Source organism: Salmo salar, chromosome ssa13 (genome assembly GCF_905237065.1).
Source record: "Salmo salar chromosome ssa13, Ssal_v3.1, whole genome shotgun sequence".
In the NCBI taxonomy this organism is placed as follows: Eukaryota; Metazoa; Chordata; class Actinopteri; order Salmoniformes; family Salmonidae; genus Salmo; species Salmo salar.
The window spans coordinates 29,652,270-29,664,478 of NC_059454.1; the positions used below are offsets into that span (position 1 = coordinate 29,652,270).

Genomic DNA, 12,209 nt, shown 5'->3' on the forward strand with positions numbered 1-12,209 from the left:
TTTACAACGAAAGCAAAACATTAGATTATGTCAGCAGAGTACCAAGCCAGAAATAATCAGACACCCATTTTTCAAGCCAGCATATAATGTCACCAAAACCCAGAAGACAGCTAAATGCAGCACTCACCTTTGATGATCTTCATCAGATGACAACCCTAGGACATTATGTTATACAATACATGCATGTTTTGTTCAATCAAGTTCATATTTATATCAAAAACCAGCTTTTTACATTAGCATGTGACGTTCAGAACTAGCATACCCCCGCAAACTTCCGGGGAATTCGCTAACATTTTACTAAATTACTCACGATAAACGTTCACAAAAAGCATAACAATTATTTTAAGAATTATAGATACAGACCTCCTCTATGCACTCGATATGTCCGATTTTAAAATAGCTTTTGGTGAAAGCACATTTTGCAATATTCTAAGTACATAGCCCAGGCATCACGGGCTCGCTATTTAGACACCCGGCAAGTTTAGCACTCACCATAATCATATTTACTATTATAAAAATGTCATTACCTTTTGTTGTCTTCGTCAGAATACACACCCAGGACAGCTACTTCAATAACAAATGTTGGTTTGGTCCAAAATAATCCATCGTTATATCCGAATAGCGGCGTTTTGTTCGTGCGTTCCAGACACTATCCGAAATAGTAAAGAAGTGTCGCGCTTGGCGCAATTCCTGACAATAAAATTCAAAGTATTCCATTACCGTACGTCGAAGCATGTCAACCGCTGTTTAAAATAAATTTTTACGTCATTTTTCTCGTAGAAAAGCGATAATATTCCGACAGGGAATCTCCTTTTCGGCAAACAGAGGAAAAAATCCCAAAGGCGGGGGCGGTCGGGGTCACGCGCATAAGCTAGTGTCTCTTGATGGGCCACTTGAGAAAGGCGATAATGTGTTTCAGCCTGGGGCTGGAATGACGACATTCTGTTTTTTCCCGGGCTCTGAGAGCCTATGGAAGATGTGGGAAGTGTCACGTTAGAGCAGAGATCCTTAGTAAATGATAGAGATGGAAAAGAAGTTCAACAAATGGTCAGACAGGCCACTTCCTGTAAAGGAATCTCTCAGGTTTTGACCTGCCATTTGAGTTCTGTTATACTCACAGACACCATTCAAACAGTTTTAGAAAATTTAGGGTGTTTTCTATCCATATGTAATAAGTATATGCATATTCTAGTTACTGAGTAGGAGTGGTAACCAGATTAAATCGGGTATGTTTTTTATCCAGCCGTGTCAATGCTGCCCCCTAGCCCTAACAGGTTTTAATAGTGGCTACTCCATCACTTGAGGTGCTAAGTGGTTTTTAGTGGGCGTATACCTATCCACATGCATATTGTCACTTCTCCGCACATTCCTATAGATCCACAGACGATGCAATCGCCATCACACTGCCCTATCCCATCTGGACAAGAGGAATACCTATGTTCATTGACTATAGCTCAGCATTCAACACCATAGTACCCTCCAAGCTCATCATTAAGCCTGGGGCCCTGGGTCTGAACCCCGCCCTGTGAAACTGGGCCCTGGACTTCCTGACAGGCCACCCCGAGGTGGTGAAGGTAGGAAACAACACCACTTCGCTGATCCTCAACACAAGGGTGTGCTCAGCCCCCTCCTGTACTCCCTGCTCACCCATGACTGCCTGGCCACACACAGCTCCAACTCAACCATCAAGTTTGCAGACAACAACAGTAGTAGGCCCCATTACCAACAATGACGAGACAGCCTACAGGGAGGAGGTGAGGGCCCTGGGAGTGTGGTGACAGGAAAATATCCTCTCGCTCAACAAAACAAAGGAGCTGATGGTGGACTTCAGGAAACAGCAGAGGGAGCACCCCCCTATCGACATTGACAGGACCGCAGTGGAGGTGAATTTAAACCCCATTATTTAATTTAAATTTAAAATTTAAATTCAATTTAAAACATTAAACCCCTACAACTCATCCAGAATGCCGCAGCCCGTCTGGTGTTCAACCTTCCCAAGTTTTCTCACGTCACCCCGCTCCTCCGCTCTCTCCACTGGCTTCCAGTTGAAGCTCGCATCCGCTACAAGACCATGGTGATTGCCTACGGAGCTGTGAAGGGAACGGCACCTCCATACCTTCAGGCTCTGATCAGGCCCTACACCCAAACAAGGGCACTGCGTTCATCCACTGCTGGCCCCCCTACCTCTGAGGAAGCACAGTTCCCGCTCAGCCCAGTCAAAACTGTTCGCTGCTCTGGCACCCCAATGGTGGAACAAGCTCCCTCACGACGCCATGACAGCGGAGTCAATCACCACCTTCCGGAGACACCTGAAACCCCACCTCTTTAAGGAATACCTAGGATAGGATAAAGTAATCCTTCTAACCCCCCCCCCTTAAAAGATTTAGATGCACTATTGTAAAGTGGTTGTTCCACTGGATATCATAAGGTGAATGCACCATTTTGTAAGTCGCTCTGGATAAGAGCATCTGCTAAATGACTTAAATGTAAATGTAATGTAATGAGGTGGAACGCTTCAAGTTCCTTAGCGTACACATCACTGACAAATTGAAATAGTCCACCCACAGACAGTGTGGTGAAGGAGGCTGAAGAAATGTGGCTTGGCACTTAAAACTAGGCATGCACGATATATAAAAAATAAATTAGGTAAGCATATCAGAATCGGCCAATATTAGCTAAAAATGCCAACATCGGCGCAATGTCTAGTTTAACCTGTTTAGGATAGGGGGCAGTATTTTCACGGCCGGATAAAAAACGTACCCGATTTAATCTGGTTATTACTCCTGCCTAGAAACTAGAATATGCATATAATTATTTGATTTGGATAGAAAACACCCTAAAGTTTCTAAAACTGTTTGAATGGTGTCTGAGTAAAACAGAACTCATATGGCAGGCCAAAACCTGAGAAGATTCCATACAGGAAGTGCCCTGTCTGACCATTTCTTGTCCTTCTATAGCCTCTTTATCGAAAATAGAGGATCTCTGCTGTAACGTGACATTTTTTAAGGCTCCCATAGGCTCTCAGAAGGCGCCAGAATGGGGAATGATGACTCTGCAGTCCCTGGGCGAAAAACAGTAGGGCTTTTGGAAAGTGGTCGTTCTGAGAACAATGACACGGGCGCACGCGTGCATATGACGACTACATTTTCTATTTTCAGTGTTTGAACAAAAACAAGGTCTCCCGGTCGGAATATTATCGCTATTTTACGAGAAAAATCGCATAAAAATGTATTTTAAACATGCTTCGAAGTACGGTAATGGAATATTTAGAATTTTTTTGTCACGATACGCGCCGGCGCGTCACCCTTCAGATAGTGTCTTGAACGCAAGAACAAAACGCAGCTATTTGGATACAACTATGGATTATTTGGAACAAAAACAACATTGGGTGTTGAAGTAGAAGTCCTGGGAGTGCATTCTGACGAAGAACAGCAAAGGTAATCCAATTTTTCTAATAGTAAATCTGAGTTTGGTGAGTGCCAAACTTGGTGGGTGTCAAAATAGCTAGCCATGATGGCCGGGCTATCTACTCAGAATATTGCAAAATGTGCTTTCACCGAAAAGCTATTTTAAAAATCGGACACCGCGATTGCATAAAGGAGTTCTGTATCTATAATTCTTAAAATAATTGTCATGTTTTTTGTGAACGTTTATCGTGAGTAATTTAGTAAATTCACCGGAAGTTTTCGGTGGGAATGCTAGTTCTGAACAAAACATGCTAATGTAAAAAGCTGGTTTTTGATATAAATATGAAATTGATTGAACAAAACATGCATGTATTGTATAACAATGTCCTAGGAGTGTCATATGATGAAGATCAAAGGTTAGTGCTGCATTTAGCTGTGGTTTTGGTTTTTGTGACATTATATGCTAGCTTGAAAAATGGGTGTGTGATTATTTCTGGCTGGGTACTCTCCTGACATAATCTAATGTTTTGCTTTCGTTGTAAAGCCTTTTTGAAATCGGACAATGTGGTTAGATAAAGGAGAGTCTTGTCTTTAAAATGGTGTAAAATAGTCATGTTTGAAAAATGGAAGTTTTTGGATTTCTGAGGTGTTTGTAATTCGCGCCACGCTCTATCATTGGATATTGGCGAGGTGTTCCGCTAGCGGCACATCTAGATGTAAGAGGTTAACGCCGATGTGAAAAACCGACGTTAAAGCTGCATACCTATATAACGTAGGTAAATGACACCACGAAAAATACTGCACTACACGTGCAACACAGCATTCCTAACCTAGCCCACAATGTCTGCTGTGTGGTGGATCTATTTTGAAGATTCAAAGGAAGATAAAAAAGGCCATATGCAACATTTGTGCTGCTATTATTTCCAGAGGGGAGAAAGTGAAATCTTTCAATATCACAAACCTAATTACTCATTTGAAAGTGCATCACCCCCAGAGGTTCAACGACTACATAGAACAAACGCAGGAAAAAACTAGGTGCACACTTCCAACAACTGCTTAGTGTGCTCGGGTACAACCTCTATGTTGTGAGTGGCTACCTGGTTGATCCTGCCAGTAGCGTAAGCTTGTCTCAAAGATTAAGCCATGCAAGTCTAAGTACACACGGCCGGTACAGTGAAACTGCGAATGGCTCATTAAATCAGTTCAGCGAGACAACCCAAGGCAAAATCCATTAACGCCAAGATAATGGAATTTTGCCCTTGACAATCAACCGTTCTCTGTTGTGGATGATGTTGGCTATTGCCGTGGATGATGTTGGCTATTGCCGACTGGACGACCACCTCAAGCCCCGGTACACTCTACCAAGTAGGTACTATTTTTCAGATGTTGCCCTACCGGAGTTACACAGTACATCCATGAGCTACTTGCTATGGTCATCACTGCTATTAGCTTCACGTCTGACATTTGGATGAGCGACGTCAGCCCCATGAGCATGCCGAGTCTGACAGCACAGTGGGTCGACGAGGATTTCATACTGAAGAAATCCATATTGCATTCTCAAGAATGTGCTGGTTCTCATACCACTGCTGCCATTTCAATGGCATTTGAGAACATGAACACACTCCTAGCGCCATTCGAACTACTGACTCGAGAAATAAGCTCATCAACCACATCTGCAGATACCCTCGGGCATGGCATTGAAACGCCTGCTCAACAAAAATGACAATACAGACCGTCGGGTTAACTTGGAGTACTTTACTAGAGGATGTGAACAAGCAATTAGGTGGCATTCTCTTTGAGCCTCTTTACGGTGTCGCCACCATGCTCGATGCTAGGTACAAGGACCGCTACTTTGATGCAGACAAGAAACCGGGTTTACGAGAAATGTTAAAGACACAGCTGGACAAGATGGAAACGGAGACAATGACAGTACGCACCGAGGAAGAGGCCACGGACAGACAGAGCTGAAACTTCACTGCTTGACATGTATGATGAAATCCTGGTTGAGAATGAAACGACTGAACAAAATGACCAACACAGAAAGTATGCAAAATACATTTTGATTATGTTTTACTGGTAATGGGGACATACAGTTGAAGTCAGAAGTTTACATACACCTTAGCCAAATACATTGAAACTCAGTTTCACAATTCCTGATATTAAATCTAGTAAAAATTCCCTGTCTTAGGTCAGTTAGGATCACCACTATATTTTAAGAATGTGAAATGTCAGAAAAATAGTACAGAATGATTTATTCCAGCTTTTATTTCTTTCATCACATTCCCAGTGGGTCAGAAGTTTACAAACACTCAACTCGTATTTGGTAGCATTGCCTTTAAATTGTTTAACTTGGGTCAATGTTTTGGGTAGCCTTCCACAAACTTCGCACAATAGGTTGGGTGAATTTTGGCCCATTCCTCCTGACAGAGCTGGTGTAACGGAGTCAGGTTTGTAGGCCTCCTTGCTTGCACATGCTTTTTCCGTTCTGCCAACAAATTGTCTATGGGATTGAGGTCAGGGCTTTGTGATGGCCACTCCAATACCTTGGACTTTGTTGTCCTTAAGCCATTTTGCCACAACTTTGGAAGTATGCTTGGGGTCATTGTCCATTTGGAAGACCCATTTGCAATCAAGCTTCAACTTCAATGACTGATATCTTGAGATGTTGCTTCAATATATCCACATAATTTTCCTCCCTCATGATGCCATCTATTTTGTGAAGTGCACCATACCCTCCTCGTTTTACTGTGGATATAGATACATTTGTACCGGTGTCCTCCAGCATCTTCACAAGGTCCTTTGCTGTTGTTCTGGGATTGATTTGCACTTTTTGCACCAAAGTACGTTCATCTCTAGGAGACAGAATGTGTCTCCTTCCTGAGCGGTATGATGGCTGCGTGGTCCCATGGTGTTTATACTTGCGTACTATCGTTTGTACAGATGAACGTGGTACCTTCAGGCGTTTGGAAATTGCTCCCAAGGATGAACCAGACTTGTGGAGGTCTGCAAATGTTTGAGGTCTTGGCTGATTTCTTTTGATTTTCCCATGATGTCAAGCAAAGAGGCACTGAGTTTGAAGGTAGTCCGTGAAATACATCAACAGGTAAACTTCCAATTGACTCAATGATGTCAATTAGTCTATCAGAAGCTTCAAAAAGCCATGACATCATTTTCTGGAATTTTCTAAGCTGTTTAAAGGCACAGTCATCTTAGTGTATGTAAACTTCTCACCCACCGGAATTGTGATACAATGAATTATAAGTGAAATAATCTGCCTGTAAACAATTGTTTGTAAAATGACGTGTCATGCACAAAGTAGATGTCCTAACCGACTTGCCAAAACTATAGTTTGTTAACAAGAAATTTGTGGAGTGGTGGAAAAACGAGTTTTAATGACTCCAACCTGAGTGTATGTAAACTTCAAAAATTGTATATCGGTGCATCCCTACCTAAAACCCTCAAACTTTTACAGATGCACAATTGAGAGCATCCTGTCGGGCTGTATCACAGCCTGGTACGGCAATTGCACCGCCCAGAACCGCAGGGCTCTCCAGAGGGTGGTGCGGTCTGCACAACGCATCACCGGGGACAAACTACCTGCCCTCCAGGACACCTACAGCACCCGAAATCACAGGAAGGCCAAAAAGATCATCAAGGACAACAACCACCTGAGCCACTGCCTGTTCACCCCGTTATCATCCAGAAGGCGAGGTCAGTACAGGTGCATCAAAGCTGGGACCGAGAGACTGAAAAAACAGCTTTTATCTCAAGGTCATCAGACTTTTAAATAGCCATCAGTAGCACCTTAGAGGCTGCTGCCCTATACGGACTTGAAATCACTGGCCACTTTAATAACGTTTCGATATTTTGCATTACTCATCTCATATGTATATACTGTACTCTATTCTACTGTATCTTAGTCTATGCCGCTCCAATATTGCTTGTCCAAATACTTATATTCTTAATTCCATTCCTTTACTTTGGATTTGTGTGCACTGTTGTGAAATTATTAGATATTACTGCACTGTTGGAGCTAGAAACACAAGCATTTCGATACACCCACAATAACATCGGCTAAACACGTGTATGTGACCAATAATTTTATTTATAGTATTTTCTATTAAGTTCATCATCTTTCTAAGTTTCTAATAGAGATTTTCATTTTTGTCACTCATGGAATTTCTGGCATTAGGTGCGCTATTTAGAACTGGTTTCCACAAATTGTATTTTGGCAAATTGAAAAATGACGTTTTATTAGCTGCTTCATTACAGGAGTTGCATGATCAATAATAGGCTATAGCCTTTTGGCTGTAAGACGATATGCAACAACAGCAAGCTTGTTTCCATTAAGCTTTTAATGACAAATGTCTGGTCCTTGTATGCATGCATAGTAAGGCGAGAGGTTTTGCTCGCTCCAAAATCTTGCCAAAATAGGTCCAATGCATTTCCAGGGGATTATTTTGGGCCTAAGCTTGTCGCCTGCCCTCCCGCCTTGGGACGACTCCCATTGTTAGAGTGGAAACATAAGCATCTCGTCATTATATACAGTACCAGTCAAAAGTTGACACCTACTCATTCAATGGTTTTTCATTATTTTTTACTATTTTCTACATTGTAGAATAATAGTGAAGACATCAAAACTAATAAATAGCACATATGGAAACATGTAGTATCCCCCAAAAAAGTGTTAAACAAATCAAAATATATTTTAGATTCTTCAAAGTAGCCACACTTTGCCTTGATGACAGCTTTGCATACTCTTGGCATTCTCTCAAACATCTTCACCTGGACTGCTTTTCCAACAGTCTTGAAGGAGTTCCCACATATGCTGAGCACTTGTTGGCTGCTTTTCCTTCACTCTACTGTCCAACTCATCCCAAACCATCTCAATTGGTTTGAGGTCTTGTTCTCAAACTGGCCTACCCGGTTATATAAAAGTGAGGGAAAAAAATCATAATAATAATTTTTTTAAAGTTGGGTGATTGTGGAGGCCAGGTCATCTGATGCAGCACTCCGTCACTCTCCCGGAGGCGTGTTTTGGGTCTTTGTCCTGTTGAAAAACAAATGATCGTCCCACTAAGCGCAAACCAGATCAGATGGCACATCGCTGTAGAATGCTGTGCTAGCCATGCTGGTTAAGTATGCCTTGAATTCTAAATAAATCACTGACAGTGTCACCAGAAAAGCAACCCACACCATCACACCTCCTCCTACATGCTTCACGGTGGGAACCACACATACGGAGATCATCCGTTCACCTTCTCATCAGACCAAAGGACAGATTTCCACCGGTCTAATGTCCATTGCTCGTGTTTCTTGGCCCAAGCAAGTCTCTTCTTCTTATTGGTGTCCTTTAGTAGTGGTTGCTTTGCAGCAATTCGACCATGAAGGCCTGATTCACATTCTGTTGGTCATGTCATTTTACTGTTGGAAAAATGTTTTACCGTTTGTTTACCGGTTAATTAGGGTCAGTTAGTCTGCAGCACAATTGACCGAAATTTGCATCCCTTCTAGTTAATCTTACCCCTTCTGTAGAAAAAGCCCATGGAGTTTGTGGAATAATCCTTTAATTCATTGCCACTTACTCAGCTGGGCCAGGGGCGCTTTAATTAGGTCAGGTGGAAATGTCCGACAGATCTCCAGTCCATAAAAGGAGGAAATCACCATCGCCTGATCGCGCTGCTTTCTCTTCCTTCACTCTGTCAAATCCAGAAGTTCTGTGCGTCCATGAGTCCACCGACTCTGTTACCTTTCATCTGAACTATCTGTTGCGATCGGGAGAGTGGGCCATCAGTTGTTGGAGTTATTATCGCGGAGCACGGCTTGGAGCGCACGCTTTAAACATTTTGTGTAATGTGAATGGTCAATGATCCCGGCCCTACGGATCATAATAGGCCAATTATGCAATTGGTATGGTTAATATGTAATGAAATTACATGTACGCATGAAGACACTTGAAGGGGTGAAATAAGAAAGTCATTGTTTGTTGAACTGATCGGCTCTGATCCAACTAATGGCGATTATAGATTGAATAACCGATCACTGTTTGTATTTCATGATTTATGATAAATAGTTACGAGCCTAAATTGCTCACCGACGATTCCTATTGACTTAATGAACTGGATTGTTGAATTCCCTAAATGATGTTAACGAATGATTGTTATGATTAGATCTTTGTGATGATGGATTTGATTGGATACACGTTATTCTGTTTCCTTTGTTATGCAGCACAGACTACACAGTAAATATACCACTTTATGGTTAAGTAGCTATACGTTTTTAAAAGGCATACTGCCTCCAGCTCATTGCAAAGTGGTGTGTGACGAGCTGATGAAGCCTGCCTTCTGTTGCCTATGCATTTGAATGGAAAGTGTGTTTCAATTACCGGTTGAAATAAAAATAGCCCTTTTTAATCTTGGCCATTTGAACTATTTTTAACATACTGTCTGACAGATTTTCTGCTCAAAGACTGTCTGCTGTGCACGTGTAATAAATAAGATGCATAACAAATATACACATGCACCAATTGAATTCCACTAAATTATGCAAATGTACAGACTGATAAGGCCAAATATATTTACATTGATTAGTATTTCGTCAAAGCGAAATTATTCTTTTAAGCATATTCAATGGGATTTCCCCTCCATTGTAAATGTCCAGTGCCATTTTTATTTAAAAATGTAAAACTGGCTTTGTATACACCAAAAGCAGGGTGTTTCCTTCTAACAGAAACCCTGAGGTACACATTACCACAATTAGATCGTACCTCTTGCACATTGACTCAGCACCGTTTGTGTAACTATTTCCTTTATTTTTTTAACTCTGCATTGTGGGGAAAGTAAGCATTTCACGAAAAGTCTACACTGTTGTATTAGGTGCATGTGACGAATAGAATGTGATTTGAAGAGCATCAACATGATAAACAAAATAGGACTCGGGAGCGTCTGCTTTTCAGCTGCTTATGACGCAGTGATAAAAACATTTGCCCACCCGTGCCCACCCACTAAAATTACTGGCTGTGATTGGCTCTTTAGCACAGATTTCCAAAACAAGTGGTCGAACACATTGTCGAGTTCAGAAGCCCTTACCTAGTTTACTTACTAACGTTACCTAGCAAGTGTTTTATGTTTAACCAAATAATTAATTTCAGTGATGCATGCTGAAGTATGCAACATGCACACGTATATACGGCCTAGTCTCTCGCGGCCTTCAAGCTGGTGGTAGCTAGCCAGCCAGCTAGGTATTGTATCGGCCTTCCGCTAGCTGACTAGAACTGCGACGTTCATTAATAACGGCAAAATAGTTAGCTATCTAGGTCGTTCATTATATTACCGAAGTAACGTAGATAACCAACTGTCCCTGATGGTTAAAACATTGTTTTACAAGTTAATGGCACAAACAATACCATTAGTTACCAGCTATGCACAGCCATGGCATGTGATTTGCTGTCAAGCGACCATGCTTTGCAATGCAGTAACGTGGCGTACTAGCCAACGAACGCATCATTCGTTTGCATAAGTAACATGCAGTGGTTTGCTAACAAGCACTTTAGCCAGCTACAAATTAGCTAGCTACGTTAGCTATACAAACAGGGGTATTATCAAATCGTCAAATGCAGCAATGTCTAGCTAATGTTAGTCAACAACATTAGCTTTACTTCGCTACCTATTATGATCACTTAGCTAATCATACATTGTTTCTTAATTCAGGAACTTGTCAAAACGAACATGTCAATTCCAACAACCATGTCTAAAACATGTTAAGTGCTGGCAGGCGCCGTAACTGAGTGTTTCACCTGACAACAAAGGAACTGCGACTGATGAGGCTAAACCCGCTAGTTCGTGGCTAACTAACCAACACTTGGTAAACTCGTGCCAGTCCAGATAGTAGGTAACGTTAACTAACAAATGCAGTCGTCGGGTCAGCTAGTTTGCCACTTCAGCAAATTAGTTTAACGCCAAACATAGTTGGTATACCGGTAGGCATTAAATAATTAAAATGTTTAGACAGTACGTTGGCATCTTATTAATACGCCGAAACATTTGTTAAAATAAGATAGGTAACTCCCCAGCTAGATAGTGTCGGTATGATTTATGACGAGCAAAAACACCGGCGCCCGGAGAACACTGCCCCCGCCCAGGCCTAAGATTTGAAGGGTAAGAACATTGGTTACAGATTATTTTTACAGATATAACTTGAATACGAGGAACATCATCTCCCACACTTATATTAAGGGGTTCTCAACCGTAATTTTCAATTTGTTAATAAAACAAAACTCACCCCAACAGCTTTCAGCACTGTCACCAGCGCCGCTAGAAGCAGCACGGCACATTACGTAGTGATCTAAGTGGAGTCCTACCGCGAGATTTCATATGACAGCGGTACAGGAGAAAACGTTGGAAATCATGTTTTTGGGGGTTTGTTCAAGAGCCAAACACCAGAGCCCAAGTTGAATGGATCAAATCAAACTTTTTTTTGTCACATGCGCCGAATACAACAGACTTTACCGTGAAATTCTTACTTACGAACCCATTCCCAACAATGCAGAGTTAACAAGTAAGAAAATTAGCTAATAAAAATAAACAATAGTAACACAATAAATAACAATACCGAGGTTATATACTAGGACTACCGGTACTGAGTCAATGTACACATGTAGGTAAGGGTAAAAGTGACTCGGCAATCCGGATAGATAATAAACAGAGTAGCAGCAGCGTGTGTGTGTTGGAGTGTCAGTCTAAGTATCTGTGAGTGTATGGGTAGACTAGAGTCCAGTGAGTGTGCATAGAGTCAGTGCAAAAA

At 41.7% G+C, this 12,209-nt stretch overlaps 1 protein-coding gene across 15 annotated transcripts in view; it reads right to left on the minus strand.

Moving 5' to 3' along the window:
- LOC106566849 (cold shock domain-containing protein E1) overlaps positions 1–11,903 on the minus strand; it is a 35,046-nt gene extending 23,143 nt beyond the window's left edge. For all 15 annotated transcript variants that reach the window (XM_014135339.2, XM_014135337.2, XM_014135338.2 and 12 more), the window contains exon 1: positions 11,688–11,903. The gene's annotated coding sequence lies outside the window, so the exon portion shown is untranslated. The remainder of the gene's footprint in view (positions 1–11,687) is intronic.
- Between the last annotated feature and the right edge of the window lie 306 nt (positions 11,904–12,209).